Source organism: Pteropus alecto, unplaced genomic scaffold, assembly GCF_000325575.1.
Source record: "Pteropus alecto unplaced genomic scaffold, ASM32557v1 scaffold8, whole genome shotgun sequence".
In the NCBI taxonomy this organism is placed as follows: Eukaryota; Metazoa; Chordata; class Mammalia; order Chiroptera; family Pteropodidae; genus Pteropus; species Pteropus alecto.
The window spans coordinates 10,968,335-10,992,117 of record NW_006494609.1 but is presented as its reverse complement, the minus strand read 5'-3'; the positions used below and the strand labels follow the sequence as shown (position 1 = coordinate 10,992,117).

The 23,783-nt window shown below is 38.8% G+C and overlaps 1 protein-coding gene across 5 annotated transcripts in view; it reads right to left on the bottom strand.

Annotated features, from left to right (window-relative positions):
- FLRT2 (fibronectin leucine rich transmembrane protein 2) overlaps nt 1–23,783 on the bottom strand; it is a 92,071-nt gene that overhangs the window by 37,383 nt on the left and 30,905 nt on the right. The window lies entirely within an intron of this gene.

Below are 23,783 nucleotides of genomic sequence, written 5' to 3'. Positions count from 1 at the left end.
GTAGAGTTCAATCAGGAGAAATGTATGCTAAAAGGGGGTGTTAAAATTATTATCATTTTAATATCATCTTTGAAATAGGAGTTCTTATTCCAAGGATAAGTTTTTATTTCAAGTCTTAAGGGTTTAGATTTCATTCTTTTGAACTGTCAACTGTGAAGACCACATCTAAAGAGAGTCTGCATTTGCTGAACGTGTGGTCGCGTTTGAGTTAACAGCAAAGTGCTCACTTAAAAAAAAAAAAAAAAAATTCCACACTCAGGTCCTTTAATTTGTTAAAATAGTTAGAACTTGAAGAGCAAGTCCCAGTTCAAAAGACCTACGAATCGAATATGTTTTTCTGCTTTAGGTGGTGAAGAGGGCCAGAAACCACAAGTTTATACATCAAATGAACAAACAAAACAAATTGAGAAAAACTCGGACGGCAGAAGTAGCTCTTCCACAGGAATTGTTGGAACTGTTGGCACACTGCTGTCTGCTGTCGGTGCCAATTAGAGTGACCAAGACGAGCTCTGCTTTTTTTTTTTTTCATTCCTTTAGCCAGCTGCAAACTGATGACGAAGCAGTTTCACGGCTAAAATCTACTTTTGCTCATTACCTGAAATGCTGAAAGAATGTAAATGTGGTAAGTTGGAGTTTTTTTTAAGATCTTTTTGAAAACAGAGTAAAACTAAGCTTCCTCATTTGATAGTAAAACTGGAAATTACAACACCTTCTCTAAGACATCACCAAGATACTGGTTATATATAAAAAGTGTAGATTTCCCTTAGGCCAAACCAGAGATAAGTGATCTATAAATTAGGAAAGCCAACTCCGAAATTTTTTTTAAAACTTTCAACTATGTTTAATAGTCACATGCTCCCTGGGAGTTTCTTTGACTCACTAAATTCCATGAAAACTAGCTTACCTTCTTGTGTTGGCCTTTCAGATATGAATGTGTCTTTCTTATGACTTTGAGAAACATCACAGCCCCACTGTACAAATGATGAGATCATTACTAATTGATTCCATGTCTACCAGGGCCATGAGAACTTGCCTGACTGGTGTTCTACCTTCAATTGTTTCAAAATAATTTAAGCAAATACATCTTTTCTATCTTTTACTTATATATATATATCATCAGAACACCATATTATCAATTCCTAAACTGTGGGAGAATTGGCACATGGAGGTGAGTTTTATCAGAATTATGAAACACCAATTAATTTTGAGTATTATCTGTTTTCTTTTTTTTTAAATTTTATTTTATTGTGGTAAGAATAACGTAGTCTACTCTCTTAAATTTTTATGTTTACAATGCAGTACTGTTAACTATAGGCAGAACTTTGTACAGTAGAAGTCTGGAACTTATTCATCTTGAATAACGGAAACGTTCTGCCTACTGATGGAGCATTATTTCTTACGCCAGCACCGTTGGTGCAGTAAGCAGAGCAGATAAAAGCACAAGCTCAATGGCCTGGGATGGAAGCCTGGCTCCGCTGCTTACTGGCTGTGTGAGTTGCAGGCAAGTTACTTAACCTCTCTGCTTCATTTTCCCCATCCACGAAAAGAATTAAATCATATGTGTTACATGTGTGTATGTGTATATAGAACATATATGTGTATGTCTACATATCATATTGTATATGTGTGTGGTATGTAAACCAACGCCAAGGAGGTAAATTACATAAAAATATCTGCTATCATTATCACTGACAACTAGCAACGCTGAAGCTTTTTTCTCCTGAAGAACATTAAGAAAAATGTGTGTGTGTGTGTTTTTTTTTTTTTTTTTTGGTACAACTACATTTGTCAATTATTACTCAATAAAGTTGACAGGGAGATAAAAAGAAAATATGCCACTCGTTTTCCATCTCTCAGCTCTTTACCTAGAACTTCTGGAAGGTTCCAGGACCAGAAGGAATTGTCAGATTTCTTGTGATTTAGATACACCTAAATATAAAGAAAATAAAATCTATCCATCCTCAATCTTGATGAACTTCGTTTTGAAGAATCCAGAATGCTAAAGAACATATTAATTATACATTAATTAATATAATACTATAATACATGATAAAATACATGCCATATTAACTCTTATGCATATATAACAGACACACAAGCACATGCACGCAATGATTTTTTCTATGTACTGCAATTATAATTGCCGGTTATTTCACTCTTTAACTTTGGAATTTCCAAATTATCTACAATAAGCTTGTCTTACATTTGTGATCAGAAATTAAAAGGTTTGCATTTTTAAAATGTTAATACTTAGGAGATTTTAGTATTCTCATCATGGCTAACATTATTGAGTCCCCTTTAAGTGGGGAAGGCAGGATGAGCATACTGATAATATAACTACTGCCTCGAAAAAGGATAGTCTGGGATAAACCCAATATGAAAAAGATTAGTAAGAGAAATAAAGCATTTGGGCAAACAATCTTGATCTTTCAACCCAGAGGGCAGATACTCAACTTAGTAAAACCTGAAAGAGAGGTGGCTTCAAAAGGCTTAATGACTAGGGACACTTATTGAGTGTTGATGACAGATGACTTGACAAGCATCATCTCCCTTAATCTCATCTCCTCTTTGGAAGGAGCCATTTCACAAATAAGGAAACCAGGGTTCAAGGTCACACAGCCAATCAGTAGCCGCGGTTGAATGCCAACCACATTTCCTGGCTCTAAGTTAAATATCCTTTCACCATGCCACAGAGGCCCTCATTTGCGTCTTGCCTTTCCTCAGCCCTCTCGTATCTTTATTCATTGCCTCTACCACACTCCCCACTTCAAGCCAATCCCTTTCTACGCTTTCTGGATGCTGCCCCATCTGCAATGAAAAGTAAGCAGGAATACAAAAGCCTCATATAGCTCCCACACTAAGGTGGGGCCAGCGATGCCTGAACCCACCAGTATTCTCACAAATGTGCAGCTGCAGACATGCACACCGATTCTGCAAGGCTCATAAAGCAGCTTTCAGCACCACTTAGAACCCTGTGTTAGCGGGCATCTGTAGCGGCGGCCAGCTACTGCACCGTAGCGATGAACCCAGGCAGGACTGCTGTGTGAGCAGATAAGCGGGCCTGGGAGCCCAGAGAAGAATGTCTGTCCTCTGTGGCTCTGGAGGGCATATTGTCAAGTCCTGAAAGGCAGGAAGGAGAGAAAGAGCTACAGAGATATCCAAGAACTTCCAAGTCTGACTGTCTCAAGTCACCCCACCTAGGCCCTCAATGTCTACTGCTTTACACAAATACAGAATTAAGACATTGTAAAAAAAAAAAAAAAAAAAAAAAAGGGCCGTTCATGCCTTACATTGGCCCCCACATTTTTTCTCATTTGTACTCTTCGGCACTTTTTTTTTCATGTAACTTCTTCTACTAATTATTTAAACAAGGAAATAAATGTGGTGCCCTGAATCAATACTATATGGCCTGGTATATGCACATCTCATTCATAAAAGGCATTTTCTAGTCCTGTGCAAATATTAATCGACTCTTGCATTTTGTGAGGCAAGTACCTAAGGAGCCCTAGTTCACCGGTGCTTAAACAGAGAGGTTAAGACAATACTGCAATTTAATTGCTGAGCCTTCCAGAGACTGGAAGCTCCCAGGTGAGAGAAGAGAGAGCCCATATTCCCTGAGGGATGAGTAAATAAATCTATTGCAGGGATAAAGACAGTCCAGTGCACCACAAGAACCAATCAATAATCAAAACCTAATGCCAATCACCACAGATTCTTCAAACACTCATCTATCCATTGTCAAGTTCTGATTAGCTTAAGAAAGCTCCATTTTCTCTGCCTTCTCCCTGATTTTTCAGGAGGCAGCTGCTACTACCTCCAGAGCATCACAATCAACAGCAGCTCTCATGTTATATAACGCTAAGTTACATTTTCTTCCTTGCACAATGCCTTTAAGTGGAAATCACCTTAAGCAGACCAGGAGTCTGATCTTGAGTTTAGCCTGACAAGGATGTGCTTGGAGCTTCTCCCTACAGCTTCCGCTGCCTGATTCTGGGTTTATCCGGGGCTTCAAGTAACTGCTGCCAAAACAGGAGTGTTCTGCTCTTAAAATTTATTGCTTTAACCCACATTTGAATTCTGCTCATCGGACAGAGAGCCCATTAGTTGCACGATGGATTAACTCCTTGATTGTTACCACTGAGGACATGTCTCCACTCCAGGTTACCAGCATCAGGGATCTTGAATGGGTTCAAAGTGTGTCCTTAGTTTCTGATTTAACAAATCGGATGAACTTTATATATTCTTTCTCATTACCTCTGCTTCTTTAAGCATTGTGGCAGAGCATAAAACAGTAAATGAATTAAAATGTATCATCATAAATAAATAAATGTCCCTTAAGCATATACTATCAGAAGTACTGGGAGACACAGTCCAACTCCCAGGGCTGATTCCTCTCCGTAATTTTCAGCATCTTACAGACATTATCTTTCATTGATTTTCTGCACACAGTTTCTTGAGCCTTAACCCTTCACAAGGACAATTCCGTTCCTCATATGGGATTTTTTTCTAGGTTTTTCTCTAGAATGGCTTTCTATTTTAGATAAGGACAGGAAGAGGGGAGTAGGGAGGAAAAAGCTTAACTTTAACCTCCAAAACTGTGCATTGAAACAATGTCAACATTTTTTTTTCTGAAAAATTATAAGAATATTATAGAAATACATAGTAAAAAACTAAAATATATCTAACATACACAGAACCCTATAAAACAATGTCCTTTTTCAGAGCTTACATCTGTCAAAATTTGGTGCTTTCATCTCAAGTTAGTAAAAACAGCTAGACTATTGAGCACTTTCTTCACAGGGCAGACCTATGTGTGAATATTTCATGTAAATCTCACAATGATTGCATAAGATAGGGCTACTATCCCCATTACATATATTGGAGTAATGATTATAATGACAGCTAAGATTTGATTATTGAATGCCTATGTGCCTGACACCTCACTTAAGATGTCTTCATTTAACCTGTGCAATACATTTAGAGGTTGGTTCTCCAGTTACTCCCATAATACTGATGAAGAAACTGAGCCCACAGAAGTTAAGTAACTTACCTAAGATTAATACTAAGAAATGCCAGGATTTCAACTCAAATTGGCCTGATTCTAAACTTCTTAATGACTTTGTTATACTGTCTCAAACAAATACCAACTACAAATTAAAATCAGTAAGTGGGAAAAGATCTCTAAGAGTTATTGAGCAAATAGTTTCTACTTTTAGGTTCCCAGTTCAAGCTTTCTATCCCTCTCATAGAGGTTCCAATATTGAAACAATCCACAACTAAACCTTACACACACACACACACACACACACACACACACACACACACACCCCACATGATTATAAGGCTGTATCAAAATAATTCTCCTCTGGCTTTTAAATAGAATGATACCAAAACGCTCTTTATTTTGCCTTACCACCAGCCTGTCGATCTAAGAGCAGGACCTAAATATACCCGAAACCCGGTATATCACACAGAATATGGAGTGGCAGCTGTTATTAAGTACCCTGCATTGTTAGAAGTACCATTCCCTATAAATATCCTCTCAGTAAACTTCATGCCAGAAAGACTTCTCATGTCTAAGTTAGAGACATGAAAACCTAGATTCAGAAAAATAATGGTCAAATAAATATTTAAGACTAGTTCTTCCTCCGAAGCCTGTGCTCTTTCCACTGAGACTGCACCGCATTTGCCACCCCCTCAAGAAAAAAATAGCCCGTGTACACTATGAGCATCATAAAAAGAAAGCTATAAACACAGAATTATACCGTGACACATAAAAAGGAACACCTACATCAATGCCAACCTGCGACCATCTTCGCAGGTGTAGCTGTCATTCAGAGCCAAGACTTCATCTGCTCCAAGGCTATGCCTCGAGTTGGAATGAAATGACAGAATCACATTTGTCACACATCCTAAGGACACTGAAAAATGATCCCAAATATTTCCATTCAAGTGAAATGTGGAAAAGGAACTTTGGAGTAGCATCCTCATAACTTCCACAAACACACACATTTTTTTTTTCCTGCATTAAATTCTTTTTAATTACTTAAAATCTATTTCTATCTATTTTTAAAAAACTGATACTGTGAAATATACTTTGTAAAATGTGTGTAATGTCACCATAGCATAAGGAGAATTTAACACTTTATTGCAGAAGAACGTGGTGTCTTCACCCCAAAATCCACGTCTACTGTGAACGCCCGTGAGGACTGGGGGATTTAAACCCAAGAGAAGGGAACAGCTGTCATTTTGTTCCAAGAAGTGGAGACGTGGTAGAATTTTCTGAATTTCCTTGAACTAGGACTCTATGGTATTGTTTTCCTTTCTTTGACCACAAAATATAGAGGCCAGTTTTTTCTGGAGATAAGTGGCATCCTGTAATGAGCCATGGGAAGCCACGGGCTTGTCATTCAGAGCACTGCTTGCTCTGTTCTAGAATTCTGGAATACTGGATGAACTGCTGCTGCCCCCGGACCACCTCCAAACAAATGGGAAGCTGATTTACATAAGCCTCATTTTTATTTTATTCATCCTCTGCCCAAATCTAGATCGGGATGTTTAATATCATCCCACTGTGGGAGGTCGCAGGAATTTAAAAGGCATTGTGGTCAGTGATTAGAAGGCCTAGGTTCCAGAGTTGAGTTTCTATTTGAAATTAAAAGCTGAAACAAGAGAAAGCCTGGGCCAAAATACAAAGGAAGAAAAACAACAGATCAGCTAAAGTATAAACATGAAAGAAACCAAAACCATCGCTATGGCCTTCTATCTCCACTAATGAGCTAGAAAGCCAGCATTTAGGGAGTGCCTATGATGTACACCAGACACTTTACTTTCATGTCCACGTTTAACCTTGTTTTGCTTTCTGAAAAACAAGTAACGACCCAGAGGAAAAAGAAAGACAAAAGGCAGACAAAAGGCAGGTGATTTTCTCTGAGAAACATCTTCTGAGCAGCAGAAGCAAGGTTCACGCAATAGTGTCTGGCTCCAGTCCCATCCCCTTTACCCACCACTCCAGGAGACCTCCCTTCCGCTGACCTGCTGTTTTCTGACATAAGCACTTCATGTAACAGGAATGTGTCCCAATAAGTGTAAACAAAACTTCTGCGATTCGTTCACTATGTGTTTTCTTCTCCTCGAACATTAAACAGGCCGAGACAAACTGTTAGACTAACCTCCATTTAGGTTTATGAGCCAGATTTTTAGGTAGTATGCATGAATATTATTTTCCCAAAATAAACTGGCTCAACGTCATAATAAACATATACACACAAACACAATCACACACACGTGCACATACAGGAACATATATTTCTTGAGCAAACATGATCGCGTTAAAAAAAAACAAAATTACTTCTGAAAACTCTACAAAAATGCTGCCACACAGACAGCACCTTCCCCAGCTCATTAATTCTGGCCTAAATTTGCTACTGTCAGGCAAATTGGGCGCACTGGCCAGCAGACACCCACCTGCTATTAGGCTGAATGTTCCTGGCATCTTGACATCCTATTGATTCCAACCCCAAGCTTATGCAAAAAAGGCTACTCAGAGTCCAAAAGAAATTTTAGCCATGAATACTTTGGGAGAAATCCAAACAACGAAAAACAGAAAGAAAGACAAGATGCAAATCTGAGTGACAAAATCGAGACAACCCAAACCAGACTGGTGAATGTTCAAGGACACATCTACAAAGGACCCAGACATCCTATTCTCTTTTGAAAATTACTTATTTTAGGAAATTCCAGTAGCCTATGCATTGAATGACCACCCCCTCCTAACCTGGACTATCTGTATATTTGTTTATAAGAGTACTCGTTATTATTCTGATGCATTGCTTTTAAGAGGACTCTGTCAATTTTTGTTCTATAGACACCTATACATGTGCAGTAGAAATGTTCTGTACAATCCTAATCTAAGCCGTTAAGATGAAGCAGTTAAGCAGTAAAGTGCTTAAGAATACAGCATCCTTTAATCTTCTAAACATCCCTACCAGCCAAGAGTTTTATTTCCATTTTATAGATATGGAAAATTGAGGTTCAGGGAAGTAATTTTCTTTAGATAACTGGGAAATGAGATCCTAGGGAAAAGAAAGCATCAGGATCCATTTATAAATTTTCTGACACCACCCTGCCCTCCTTCACCCCACAAATCATCTAAACCTAAATTAAATGGGTATATGTCCAATTTCCAAGTCCTGGAACTCATGGCTTTGGTGGCAGCTACCTGTCACAGTCAGCTCTGCATAAATAGACTGACTCTGGGGGTGTTCTTCAAAACCAGAGCAATTCTTTCTGTCTTACTGTGGCCAAGAGAAGGTGCATATTTCAAAATAAAAGTGAACATACTTTTTTTTTTAAGGCGGAGAAACAGAAACCTATAATCCCATCCCATCGAGCAGCATAAATTTCAAATGGCCCCGCTCGTCCCCTCCAGCTCCCCACTCACACCAGTCACCGCATAGCTCTCACCGACTTCAAAGACAGCTCTGGGAGAAAGGGGCACGAGGGGCATCAGTGCCAGCTGGAAGGAGGACCTAATGCCTGAGGGAGGGTGGAAGAGGAGTAGAGATGCACTGTGGACACCAGCCATCTCAAAAAAAGGATTTCAGTGTTTCCCAAGAGCTGATTTCTATCAGGGCTGCCGGGGAAGATCAGAAGGTATGAGCTTCCAACTGGGAGGGATGTGTTTCTGCCGCAGAGACATTTCCCAGCTTTGCAAGATAGTTCCAGGTTTTTGAGTGCCAGTCTGGGTTTGAGGAGCAAAGGCAGCCATCTAGATGTCAATTTGCACTCAATTTACCCCTTTTACCATGACAAGGCGGCAGTATTTCACTCTCCAAGAGAGAGCTGTCTGTGACTTTGTGCATTTCTAATATTTGAAGCAATACTCTCTTTATAAAAGAATGCTCCTGAATTCAACTATACGTCAGATAACCAAAAAGACTTTTAAAATAGTTTGTTACATTCCCCACTTGCCCCCACATTGATGTGTTATTTTCTTTGTCTGTGTCACGGGTTGGAGTGTCTGCGTGGAAGTCAGACCAAGCATCCTTCCCTCTGCTCTGCCTCTGATTTACACGGTGACTTCTCAGAGACAGCCACTCAGCCAGCTACTCTCCGTTTATCATCCATCGGTTATCATTGTTACTGCCGCTGTTATCATTCGAAATGATTATAGACTTATAAAGATGTTCTCGTCTGATAATAATGTTTGCAATATGCTTTAACACTGCCGAGTTAACATAGTGCATCCGTGATTTTTGTTCTGGCACAAGTCACAAAAGTTGCTGCAACGGCATGTTTAGCAGTTTTTGAACGGTTACATGATGAACTGGAGGAAAAAAAACATGTCAATGCATTTTTTTTTTAAACAACAAACTGGGTGTCCTGCTGTGCGCAGATGATGCCAAAAAAAAAAAAAAAAAAAAAGCAGCACTGCATGCAACATTTAAAATATCTGGCCCTTCCCTTCTCAACTCAACAACAAACTCTTTAAGGGTAGTGATTGCCATTTGCTAAATAAGGGCCAAGTCTGTCCCTGACTCAAGTCCTAAACAGTAGGGTTTTTTTTACACAAACAGAAGCAAGGCCTGGTCCTCAGATGTTAATGAACTGACTAAAAAAACAGTATACTGCCCAGAAAGTAGAATATTAAAGTGGAGCGCCGCTGCAGGAAATGAATGAAAATCCGAGCATCTCCTTTTAATGACAGCGGCAGTGGGCTTGTGACTAGAATTCTCTTCATGCATGCACTCAACTCTCCTTAATGTCAACAGGAGTTCAGAACAAGCACCGCAGGAGAAAATGGATTTATATGTCACTTAAAATGAATCATTTCATTTCCTCTCCTCCATTTTTATCCATATTGACAAAATATAAAAATACATTTTTAAAAAATCGATTCCGCTTTGTAGTTTTCTACTCCAACAGCAAAAAGCAGACATCGAAATTATAAGATCCAATAGCCTCTCAATAATTACTGAAATAGAGTTGCCCACAATGGAATTCCAAGACCTCAGTATCGCCAGCCCAAAATGAAAATTGCAATTGGCAACGTGTTACCAATAGCTCCTTATTTATTTTGAGATTTAAATTTCCATTTTATTTTTAACAAGAGCTTCACAATTCACTGACAAATGTCCTGAGCTATATTTAGAGGAGTAACAATATTTAAGGTCAAGAGCACACAAAGGCAGAGCTGGCTCCTCCTCACTCTTTCTGAAGAGAAGTACAAAGCATGTGCACATTGGGTGAATTTCATGTCAAGGATTTGGGTCTACCCTTCGAATTTCTGCCCCCCTCTGAGCACAGGTGACAGTGCTCTAGGGGGCACATCTGGAACGCTTCCAAGGTGTGTCTGTAGTGCCCTGTCTCCAATCCCATTGAATATTTCCATCAAGCAAGCAATTAGTTTTAATATGGAGAGGCTACAAATCCGAAATGAATTTGAAAACAGAAGAACAAATGGCTAGTTAACCTACCCACAAAAAGTACAACTGGTTTGTACTGACATTGCTTTAAAAATTCGATTTTCAAAATTTGGAAAACACAAGTCTTTGGCTTTTCTTGAAAAAATGCCAGAGGCAAGGAATATGCTGATTATTTTTCAAAGGAGGAAAAGAAAGTGTTGAAAGCTCTTCATAACATATAAAGTTCCAAGTTTGCCAGCACCAAACACAAAACATTGGTAATGTTTTAGCGCTTTGTAAAAATGTAAGTCACTCTGTCTACTGTTTGGAGATAAAAGATACTTCTAGATAAATTATAATGCCTCTGCCTCTACCCCTAAATAGAGGAAAACAACCAAATACTTTGAGGCATCAGAAGATAACCATGGTGATAAAAATACTCTAATTCTATATAATTAAAATAGCAACAAATATGCAAGAAACCTGAACAACAGAGCATTTGGCCAGGAGTTTGTGAGGCTGCCTCTGACAGCCAGAATTTCAAATACAGCATAACCAATTTCCAGTTATAAAACAAATAAGTCATGGGAATGTAATAGACAACAAAAGGAATATGGTCAATAATATTGTAATAACTTTGTACGGTGACAGATGGTAACTGGACTTAGCGTGGTGATCATTTCACAATGTATATAAATATTGAATCACTATGAGGTACACCTGAAACTAATAGAATGTTGTATGCCAGTTATGCTTCAATAAAAATTTTTAAAAGAAATGTGTATTACAAAAGAAAACATGTTATTCTTTGTCTCTGGTAATAAAAAATAAATAAATAAAAAGCACAGATTTTGAATAAAGGAAGATCATTTTACCTCAAGTTCGGTCACTGGTGAAATCAATGTAGATTATCAGTCAAAGGAAGAGCAGAGTCTAAGTAAACAAGTCCATGAATAATCTCCTAAAGAGTTAGTGCAGGGAGCATCCTTTCTCATTCTAGAATATGCCCTCACAAATGGCATTTCACAGGCCAGAGGGAATTAAGGTTTACTGGACTCCTTAAAAGCCATGTCCTCTCAGACATTGTGTTAAGCACTTAACATACACTACCTGCTTTAATCTTCTGGATGGCTCAGCTAAGTAGGTAGTATTATCACTTCTTTACAGATGAACAATTTGGAACTCAGAAAGTGAAGGCGCTTAGCAGCGGAACTATGGCTAGACGGTGGCTGAGGGGGAAGAGAGGCAGGCCCATCCCGTCTTCCCTCCCGCACACCCATCCTCACCCTCTGCAGCTTGAAATTGCTGCCGCTGGTTGCTCATTCATTCGCCCACTGTACCTATGGGAAGAAGTACCGTCTGGGACAGTGTTTTCAACACTTGTTGTAAACAGTGTTGGTTTGGGGCCTCAGGGATCCAAACTGCTCATCTCTCATCACTCAGTTTAGCTTCCCTTAGCAGGAGATTACCTGGCAAGGCTGATGTGCCAGTCAAAGCAGAGAACTATCCCATTACCCCAGTTCTAACCTAGCATGCACTTACTAAAAAGGTGAATCAATGTGGAGACACCTATTATTTCTTTCTTGAGCTGTGAAACCCTTAATCCACTCTAAAACCATGTTTTGAGGGGGAAACGGAGGTAATGGTAGATATTTTTGAAGTTTGAACAAACCTTTCAATTAGAACTAATCAAATTGTCATCAGCACAGAACATAGGAAATGGGGTTCTAAGTCACACAGTCTCTTATTCCACCCACACTCCACTCAAGGTACTGAGAAGTATCAGATATACATATTCAGTATTTACGTGTAATGTAACATAGTGACCGTTTTAGGAAAAAGGATTGCAAAGGACGATCTGGGTCCAGGTTGAAAGATCTCAGTGAGATGGTAAAAAGCAAAGGAGAGCAAAAGTTGGGAATAAACAACCATCGGACAGATAATAAGGCTGGGTCCAGTTAGCTGAACTTGACAATCATCCAACCTATAACAGGTTCTGTGCTAGTATCTACCATATTCACAAAAAAAGTGTGCTCACTAAGTGCATAGAAAATCACATCTGATAACTTATTAATAAAATCCAAAGCAAAAATATTTGCTTATCTGTTGGCCACAGGGCTTTTCTGCTGAGTCAGTTTATAATCGATGAGGTCGGTACCCAGAGGTCAATTTCAGTGAAAATAAATCTTGGTTGGTGCTGTTTGCGCTGACCTGGCCTGCTCTTAAACAATGGTCAATGCCTTCGTTTCTTACCTTACCTGGTATGTCCTGGATAAATGTTTCCAAAGGTGACTAAAGAAATGCAGCTCAACACCAGTGGAAAATATTCTATTTGGAAGAATAGCTATTTGAGAAGACAACAAGTTGGACAATGGGGAGGTCTTCGATGCCTCACAAAGCCTCACATCAAAATAGAGTTATGCAATTTAGGAGAAGGTGGTTAGACCCACATGAGAAATGCTGGAACAAATTTCCATCTGAAGTGATGGTTTAATAGGAGCCATGTGGCTAAATGCTTTTGCACTCTAAAAAAACAAAAAACAAAAAAACAAAACTTCAAGAAATAATGAATGCAGCACTGGCAGAAATGCAGCATAACGGGAAGAAAACAAATGAAAAATAAAGAAGGCATTTTTGAATTTCTTTCTAACATAACTGTCCTCAAAAGGATCAAGATACAAATTAAAGGGCAGCACCAAAAAAGCCACAAACACTTTTTTGTCTCAGGACCTTTTGACAGCATCCCTACTCCTTCCATATTAACACACCTGTGAGACAACTAGAAACTGTCCGGCCATGTACAGCATGGAAGGTTGCCAGGTGAGAGAAAATAAGATTCAAACACGGCATGAGACGTGTGTATGCAACAAAATATTCACTGTTTATCAGGAATTCAAATTTAACTGAGCATCACGTATTTTCATTTATTAAATTTATTACCCCTATAATAGAATGATCAAGCAGTCATGAGCAAATTTTGAATGAACTATTTTTAAGCTGGTTAACGGTGCAACCGGAAGTCCTTGGTCACTATTGTGCTTCATGATTTCCTAGGAAGCTCTTTGAATATGCAGACTCCTGGGACCTTCCCTAGAGATTAGTTCTCCTATGGTGCAAATATCATTATGTTTATAAGCTCCCAGGTGAGTCTTAATGCACACGCATTTGCGAATGACTGTTTTAACCCAGCATAATAAAAAGAAATGAGGAAGACAAAGAAGCCATATTTCTCTGATGGCTCAAATCACTCCATTAGGCCTTTAATGGTGACTCAGATGTCTTAAATCTTAAGACAGTGTTAACTTGAGAATGTCAAAGAGAGATCATGTAAACCCAAATACTGGTTAAGAAAATATTGTCACGGACCACTTCTTCACTATTCGGATGAGGACACTGAGGGAAAGTTACTCGCTCTAAATTAGCAATCCAGAAGCACAACCAAGAATAGAATCTCTGATACCTGATGCCAGAATTTTCCCCATGCTGTCATTTCTAAACAATTCTGCCTTACATCCTGTTTCTTGAACAGCTGAAAGAGTTGGCACACCCAACAGAATGAGTTGAGACATTTTTCTACCCTGAGCTAATGTGTAAACTCCTTTGCTACAAAGTCACTATCCAATCAAAATATAACAAAGAAATCCACATTTGTGTCAGGACTTTCCTCAACAGATAGATATAAGCTGCTTCTTCATTGTATCAGTAAACGCTAATGAAGCATTAAAAGTAAGTAAATTAAAATCTAATTGTAGTTCAATGAAAATAAAACATTACTTTTTGCTTCCAAGGATATGTGTTATATGTGTGTGTGTGGGTGGGGGGAGCGGGTAGGAGTTATAAAGTAGAAAGTGTTTCCTTCTCTTATCATCAGTAAAATTTCTTGTCCGTGATATACTGGCCATTTAACATAACTCCCTACCACCCTTCAATTTACAATTGCTGAGAATTTCCCTCCCATGAAGGCTATATTTGACCATTCTGAGTTTCTAACACTGAGGTCCAAATGTCCAAATGGATGATTCGGCCAAGGGAAGATGTTAACACAGAAACTGTGGCTAAACAGTGATAAAAATGACCAAGAACTGCAACGGTGATACTGAAGCACAGGAACTACTCTATGTGTGAAGTATCTACCACAGGGCATGGGGCATGGCTTACTAGATGGTGAGAATGAGAGGCAAGAGTGTCCACTTCTGTGGGCCCAGTGGGTCAGCAAGTCACCATGTATTTGCCAGTACTTAGGTACAAACCTGCTCTGTGCCTAGCGACGTGCAGAACAAATGAGCTATAAAAGAACATCGAGGCCTACTTACTGTCTACTCATAATTATCTTAGAATCAATTAACCATATAATCAATGAACCAAAGCCTGCTTAATAACAACGCCTACCGTGAACATGGGACCTAATTTATGTAGGTTGAGAAGCTAATAAAAATGACAGTTACATAACAACAAAAGAACAGCATAGAAGTATGAGTGGCAGGTGATGAAACAGCTGATGAATAGTCGGAGAAGTAGTATAACTGGTAAGACCCAGGAGCTCAGAGAAAGTGGAGCCGCCAGGAGTTAAAGCAGTCTGAGGATTCCTCATGGAAGATAAGCCACTGGAGACTGTTCTCGAAAGAGGAGTAGGATTTAGATAAGCAGAGAAGAAGAAATCCTAGGTTTATGACCCCAGCCACAGAAATGAGAAAATAGGGCTAAGTGATGACTCAGAGGTATATTGTACAATGATCCATGTCCTTTAAAGCATGGAATGCCAGACACAGGAGTTGGACCATTGCTACTCAGGCTCATGGTTCTCAACATTTTGTTTGTCTTGCCACCACAGAACTGTCAGATAGACAGTAACAGTGATGGTTATAGAAGTTCCACACGAATATTTGGGGGGGTTGCATTAGGTTGGTTGTGGATTATATAAAATCCTAGTAAACTGGCACTAACACCCTCCTCCCCCAAAACACACATACACACATTTCTATTTCACTGAGTGCAAAACAATGCTGTGTCTCTTGGCTGCCTTGGGAAACGAAGCCACTAAGAGCTGCAACAAGCTGAATGGAGAGACACTTGATAAGGAAAGAAAGAGCTAACTGTGTGGTCTTCATCAAATGCAGAGTCAGAGAAGGTGAGTCCTTGTCTGGCTCTGCGTCAGTTGACTCACCTCAGCCCACCTTGTTACGACTCCTCTCCCTGCAGCTCAGTAAGAAAGCCAAGACAATGTTCAGTACTGATGAATAATGATTACTTTTGATTCTCTTTTTTAGAATCAATCTTTGATCTAACCTTCGGACCTGTCAGTAAAAGGGAGAATCCAGAGATTAGACAAACCATTCTCTCTTTTCTTATGCAGACATCGACCACCCCATCCGTTGGGTTACACTCTTTTAAAACTGCCAATTTTGAACCATTAAATGAAAATGTTGTAATATGCATTATTTGGCCACCTAATAATTTCATATCCTCGCTACTCCACAATGCTTTTATGTTTATAGCTTGTTAAAGTTTCAGAAACTAATATATGAGTATGATAATTTCCATCTTAAAAGATATTCTAGAATAGAAAAAATTTACGGTGAATCCCAATATAAAAACGTTACAGCTGTCAACCTAAGAAGCATCCAAACCCGAAGAAAATTTTTGAGTTTATTTGAGCCAAACTGACAACATATTCTGGGGACCAAGATTTCAAATGCTTCAGAGAATAATTTTGCAGGTTCTTTTACGCATTTGAACTTAAGTAGGGAACGTAAGGAAGATTACATGGAGGTGGGAGAAAGCAAGGTGGGGATCAGATTATAAGACAGTTAAGATTTTCTGCTCTCTGGAAGCTATTCATGCTTTGGAAAGAGGTGTCTCAAACGGTGGTCAGTATTAGAAGGATGGGTCTGAAATGAGGCATTGCAAAGGTATGTTAGCCTAGATGCACAAAAATAATGGACAGGGTTTGCTTAAAGCAGACATATAAATTACTAAAGAAATGATATGCCTAAGGCATGACTGCAACCACCATGACCTGCCCAGTTAGGAGCTTTTTATTACAGCACCCCTTCTTTGTCCACAAAGCTGACCCAAGCTACCATCATGGTGACTCTTAAAATGATGCACTCTCCTGCAGAAACACATTAGCAGACAGCATCCTGTGCTGAAGTAAAGTATATCCATTTTAAACCACTTCAGCCTTGAACAAAACAGATGAAGAAAAGCTCTGGGTTTCAAATCCTCAGGATGTCACCAGCGCCCCAAATACGCTATTATCACCTTACCCCACTCAAAAACAATACCACTGAGAACTAAAGACACACACTTTAAGAGACAAACACTTGGCACAACAAATGCTTTAAAATCTAAAGTCTTGACTCAGTGTAGAATGCAATGAAAAATATAATAGAATTATACATTAAGCTACTAGAAATGTTTTCAAAGAAATAATGGGACTTTAAGGGGAAACAAAAACAGAGAATTCCTTAGAAACCACACACTCCACTCTTTTGCTTCTCCATTAAGTATACAAATTAGAGTACATCTAAGCAATGTTTTAAAAAATAATTGCCCTCTAAATATGAATTCATTTAGCTCCTTTCAATACTGCGGTCAGGTCAAAGAAAGTAAAATTATGAATCTTAATGGCTAAAATGAAAAGGAGTTGAATTACTACATGTTAATTTTCATGAGTTATTTATGATACCCTCACATAAATTCTTCTTGTAACATTTTTTTTATTTTTCAATTATAGGTGACATACAATATTACAGAAGTTTCAGGTGTACAACATAGTGATCAGACATTTATATAACTTACAAAGTGATCACCTCGATAAATCTAGTACCCATGTGACACCATACATAGTTATTACAATATTATTGACTATACTCCTCATGCTATACTTTACGCTGCCATGACTATAACTACCAACTTGTACTTTTTTTTCTTTGTTTTGTTTTGTTTTATTTTTTTTTCAATTAGAGATGACATTCAATATTATTTTATATTAGTTGCAAGTGTATAGCACAGTGGTTAGACATTTGTGAAATTTATGAAACGATCCCTCTGATTAGTCTAGTACCCTGGCACTACACACAGTTATTACAATATTATTGACTATATTCCCTAATTTGTACTTCACATCCCCATGACTATTTCGTAACTACCAATTTGTACATCTTAATCCCTTCGCCTTTTTTCACCCAGTTCCCAACCTCTCCTCCCATTTGGCAATCACTAATTTGTTCTCTGTATCTATGAGTCTGTTTCCATTCTGTTTATTCATTTATTTTTTTTTTCCTATCCTCACATAAATTCTAATCTAGAGTTGGAATTTGAAACCTAAGAAAACCAAGAGCTTTCGCCTTTAATACTCAGTGCAAACTTGGCAAAAGAAGGAGTAACCATCTTTGAAGGAGCCAAGGCATAATTTATGTGTCAAAATGACAACTCTACCCTCTTGGGTGATGGCTGATGGCTGTCAATACCAGGAGCTAGAGAATGAGGATGGTGGAAATACATAGTCTTATATGGTATGAAAGCTTGTCACTTTCTGTTCCTGATCTTTTTCCTTAAGCCTAAAGATAATATGCCCATTTGTTGAATCCTGTTTAAAGAATACTATGGTAAATAAAATAGACATACCAACATCTTTTAAATGTCAGTAACACTCACTGTCACATCTAATTAGCATGATCCCAAACTGAACTGGCCAAAACTTATGAGAGAAAACATCTTAGCAATGACAACACTTGTGATCGTTTTTACGGCAAATGCAAAATTGCTCCAAAAGCACACACAAAAAAAGTGCTTTAATAACATATTTCAAGATTGGTATTCTGCCATTGTCTCATTGGTGTTTAGCAAGACAAACACATTTTTTTAGTAGCTCTGATCAAACCAAAACAAACTGTGGTCACCAAAGGGCTTAGGGACAAAATAAACTTCATCTGAAATTCTTCAAACACAGTTCTTAGTGTGACTGTCTGCAGACTTTCTTCAGAACTCTAAAGTGAACCCACAGTGTCCTGGTTTTAATGGTTCCTTGTTGCTAATGTTTCTCTAAGGGCCAAGTTGAATGCATCCAATGAGGTGTTTGCTGCAGGAAATGACCTCCTGCCCCTGCTGTCCTCGCCCCACCCTGCTTCCACAGTCCCAGCACAGAGGACTCCACACTGGTTTCCAAAGTCCTTGTTGCTCCTGGTGCCATTTCCTGATCGGCCCCCGGAACCAGAAGACCTCAAATTTCCCCTTCACTCCATCCCAGGCTAGAAAAAGGAAACCTGCGTGGGTGATGGTAGCCTTAACAAGGTGGTCAGCTGCCAAGCATGTGGGTACTGGCAAAGTTGCTTTGGGTAGAAACAGTTCCTCTTTTCTATCGAGGGGAAATCCAAGCACGGGGCTCAAAGGCAAAAAGAAAATCATGTGTAGTGACTGACGTGTCCTCCCGTCCATCCCACGTTGCTGCCACTACTTTGGCTCAACGCCCAAAAGGTTCACTACTCATATCGCCCTTTTCAGTGAACACTGTAGTTGCTAGGAAATTACTGTTAAAATATTACTATTTATCATGAAAGGATTTACTAATCAGTTGCTACCACATCTGGAATTACTGAAATGAAAGACAGACTGACATGCAAATCCTTAAGAGAACAGTGGAGTAGTGAAACGAGATGGAACGAATGAGAGGCAGGAGCAGGTGACGAATATATGCCAGGCGCTGTGCTAGACACTGACACACCATGTCCACTGACCTGTGAGGTTGGTAATGACTTTTCCATGTTACAGACAGTGAAACCAAGTTCAAAAGGTTAAGTAACTGAGAGGAAAAGGGTAAAGATCTCAAGGATAGAAGGAGAGAGCCGCCAAGGTGGGGATCCACGGTGAAGTGTCCTCATTAATGAGGAGGGTATGGGGGGACAGGATCTGGACATTGGGTCTCTGAGACAGTTCATGGAAATGAAGAAAAAAAAACAGCAGGTAAACAGAGTGTGATGCTCGATCACCACCTTTTTGACCATTTGGTCCACGGCTGCTCCAAACTTCCTGGATGTGAGCATATATTTAAGGAAAATCACCATCTGCGTTATATAAAAGAAGGAAAATTAACATTATTTGTGAATGTACGTAGCAATGACTGCTGTCTTAGTACTGATGCTTCACACATGGCCGTAAGGTTTTCCTAACATCTTTAAATGTATCTGTTCTCCTTAAAATGACCCTTCCCACTGCCCAAGCAGGTCAGAGATGCTCTTCCTATCTAGTGAGAAACTGAGGGATTTGCCTGGGGCAGAACTAGAAAAAAACATGTGCCCTGCCTCAAAGGCCCATGTTTTTCCCCCAGCACCTTCTTCCCGCAAGTCAGCAAGGTTCTATGAATACAAAAAGTCCTTACTAACCTTTCACTGCTGTGTCTTTATTTGTCCCCTTATAAAACAGGGAAGGGGCCAAACTCTCAAGGGACCCACTCTAAGGAGAACGGGGACAGCTAATTTCCAAATAAGTAGCAAGACTCCTTGCTGGTGGTTCTGTACAAGCTTCCCGTAACTCATCTGCCGAAGTAAACCGGCTGCTCCTAGAAGTTAATTGAGATAAACATTCCCCTTATCTCTATAGGAAAACAGAATGTGTCTGTAAGTTATTTACTAGATGACAGGCCCTATTCTAAGCCCTTTCCAGATATCAAGTCATTCAATCCCCCCAAAAAGCCTATGAGTAGGTCCTCTAATTATGGGCATCGTACAGAGAACGATACTGAGGTAAAGTGACAAAGGAACATTCTCGGAGCCCGAGCTCCTAAATAAGTAACTGGCAGAGCTGAGGTCTCAGCCCAGGCTGTCTGGCTCTGGAATCCATGCTCTTAATCTATACAATATGGCAACAGAGCAAACACACATGGCATATGCAGACAGTATATGTGTTCCTAGAAAGCTCCATTTTGGTCTAACAGAGGAAGTGTGCGAAAGGAAGCTTAGAGGTTCCAACTGCCTTTGGAGTTGCCATTATGTGCAAACATCGTGCCAGTGAGGAGAATACCTCGGTGTTCGAGACACCGCTCAGGTGCCCACGGGGTTCTGAGGGGACGTGTCAAATGTGGCGGCTGAACTGGGATGGTTCCAACCATTTCTGTAATGCTCAATGCTGCTATCCTGCTCCCAATTTATGGATGTGTTTGCACACACCATTCCTGATGCCAGAACTTAAAAAAAAAAAAAAAAAAAAAAGACCACTGAGCGCAAGCATCATCACATTTTTCATTTAAATAGGTTCCAATAACTGAGTCCTTCCTTTGACTTTCGACGATACCTGTTGAACCATGAGAAATTTTGTGTGACCTGTGGAAACTACTTTCATTACTTTTTAGGCACAACACAAATATCAATTCTGTTTGAACGTTCTACACTGCATTACCCTGCATCTGGCAGAAACGGACTGTTTTTTCATCATGAGTAATTCACAAACGATCAAACTGAAAAAATATTTACGCTTGCTTCATTCCGGGGAAGCTGATACACAGAAGGAATATGTTCCCTGTAATTTTGTGCCAAAGATGTGATAGTACTCAATGCTGAGACTATTTTTCAGCCACCAGATGACATTCCCTTTTCCTGCAACTAGGCCACGAGTATAAACGCTGTGTATTCTACCACGTGCCTTTGGATCAACTACGGAACAATACCAAATATTGCATTTTCCAAAATGCTTTCACCAAAATATCGGCTGAAATTTCCAAATTTCCATCACACACACACACACACACACACACACACACACACACACACACACACACACACAGCTCCTTTAGGATTAGACTTGGTAATTTACCAAGTGCGAGTGATCTTATGGGCTGAAGAATCAAGATGGTCCTCTGGACTCCTTTAAGAAGCCGTTTTGTTCTTGGAGAACGGCGCTTGATCTCAGTCTTGAATGGAGTAATATAACATGTTACATGTATTTCTCAATAAAACTTTCCTTTGTAAGTTTCTATTATCAGACTCAATAATTGCCCAGTGAACACCACCTTCCCAGACCCATGCATGTGTGGCTGGTGCATCAGGGGACCTCAGGCCACAACGCATGTGACTTGTCTTCCCTCTAACACATCTATAACAAACTATAGTTTGAGGCTGGTGTGCACTCTTGGAGGCTCTCCATCAGACTGAATTAGGCAAGTGCCAGTATGGAAGTAGATGTCCCAGGTCTACCCTACTTTGTCCTCCAGTCTCTATTGTATAAATCAGGATAATTCATGAGAAAACTATTGCTGGCATAGTAGCATTTGCATATTCGCCTAAATGTGTCGTTTTCCTATTCTGGTTTATCTGTTAGCAGGGCCTAGGTTTGGCAGAGAACAAAGACGCATCTTTCTCATTTTAGCGATTGAGGGTAAGGGAGACTCATAAAAACTGATACATTTGGCTTGTTCATCCTCTACTGAAAAGACTCTCTAAGCAGTGAAGTTTCTGTCTGGAGGACTAAGAAAGAAACAGCTTTTCTCCCTTAAGATATGGCTTGCTGGTAGGCATTTTGCAATAAATTCCATTATAGGTTCTAAACCTTCCCAAGGCCCCATGGATTCAATAGGTATGAATACATCAGTGTCACCTCCAGCACATTTTTCCCTCATGACTTGCAACAGCTCTTTCAATCTAGGAGCCTTTTTATGATATTTCCAAGTGTCTTTCAAGCATAACAACCCAAAATAGCAACTCTTTTTTTAAAAGCTAACAATCTACTTTAAAACCAATAACCTAAGCACAAAGATTTTCAAGCATATACATCTAATACATCTCCATGTATTTGGTTTCTAAAATCATTTAAAATTAAAAAATAAATAAATAAATTTAGGTCACTAGCCATGTATGTACTAGAGATGCTAATAGTTCTGTGAATAAGATTAAGAAACTACTCTGGTTCTAGATGCTACCTATTACTCTGAGTAATTCCATCGAGCTCATTATTTTTACACCCAGTCCATTAAAACAACTGCAGAATCCACTTGTCTCATATCTGCATTACAACTTAAAATGAAAGTGACAGATTTCTTATGAGAAAAGTAACAGCACACAAGAGATATTATGACAAGTTATTTTTATGACTCCATACATACTGAGGATATTAATATCACTCTTCCTATGCAAAAACAATATATGACATGCCAGCTTGCATGCTGTTTGGGTCAGAAAGCCTTTCATTATCCTTATTCTATCCCCTCCCCCCCAAAAACAACAGTTTTTAAAGTAGGATATTTCATTCAGTTTTTCCTAAAATCTCTGGGAAAAAAAAAAGGAAGATGACAAAAATGGAAAATCTAATTTAAAATAAAACTTTAGGATTTGTGGCTTTGTACATTGACTATTATGCATAGTATCTTATAAATTCTGTTCCTATGACTGACAGTACTCAAAACACCACTACTCTTTTCTTGTTGTCATAGAAAAGGTAAGACAGAGACAAGATAAAACCAGTGATCATGATAAATTTCTTCTTCTTACTATCAAATGACCAATGTATAGTCAACAGCTTTCCTTTTAATATTACGTAAATTAAGTGGAACCCATCAATTCAGGACCTTAAATTCTATTTAATATTAAGAAAGCAATATTTTAAAATCCCAAAGACTCGATTGCATTATAAAATTAAATTGTTTGGTAGGTCCAGAATCACACTTGAGAACTAATTCATGATTATACAGAAAATATGAGAGAGTAATTTGGTGAAACGAAAGGAAATAAATTTAAATTTAAATTTATATACACTTAAGGTATGACAAGCCACATAAAATATGGCTTAATGTATGAACTATCCCATAGAATCGGAATAATAATCACCACTAGGATTTACACATGAATAGTACTCTTCAACTTGCAAATTACTTTGAAATATAGTCTCACATCTGATCACTACAAAAAAAAAACCTTTGAGATTAGCACTATTATAATCCTCCCCGTATAGATGAAGAAGCTGATCTGCAGAAAAAATATAGAATTGCACAATTTAAGAACTATTACATTAAATTACATGTCATTTGTTTCAATCATGATAGGTGTAGTAGTATTTTTCTGTAATAGTGTTACCCATGTCTACGAAAGACATAGAAAATGGCTTGCATAACAGAACCTTACTGTCAAATGCTTTCCTTTACGTTTTCTATGAATCTGACGCACTCAGAAAACCAGCGCTTTCTGCGAAAGTCAAAACGTCTTCACATAGATCCTCTATAAATACATTCGGAATGGTCTTCGTTGGTCACACAGAGTTATTATACTTTAGGTTTTTAATTACCTAAATATATTTCTAACTTAGGTCATTAGTGATGATTTTGTTTGTTCAGTATTTTATAATCCTTTATTTTTCTAAGATATTCACTTGTACTAAAATGAAGGAAACCAA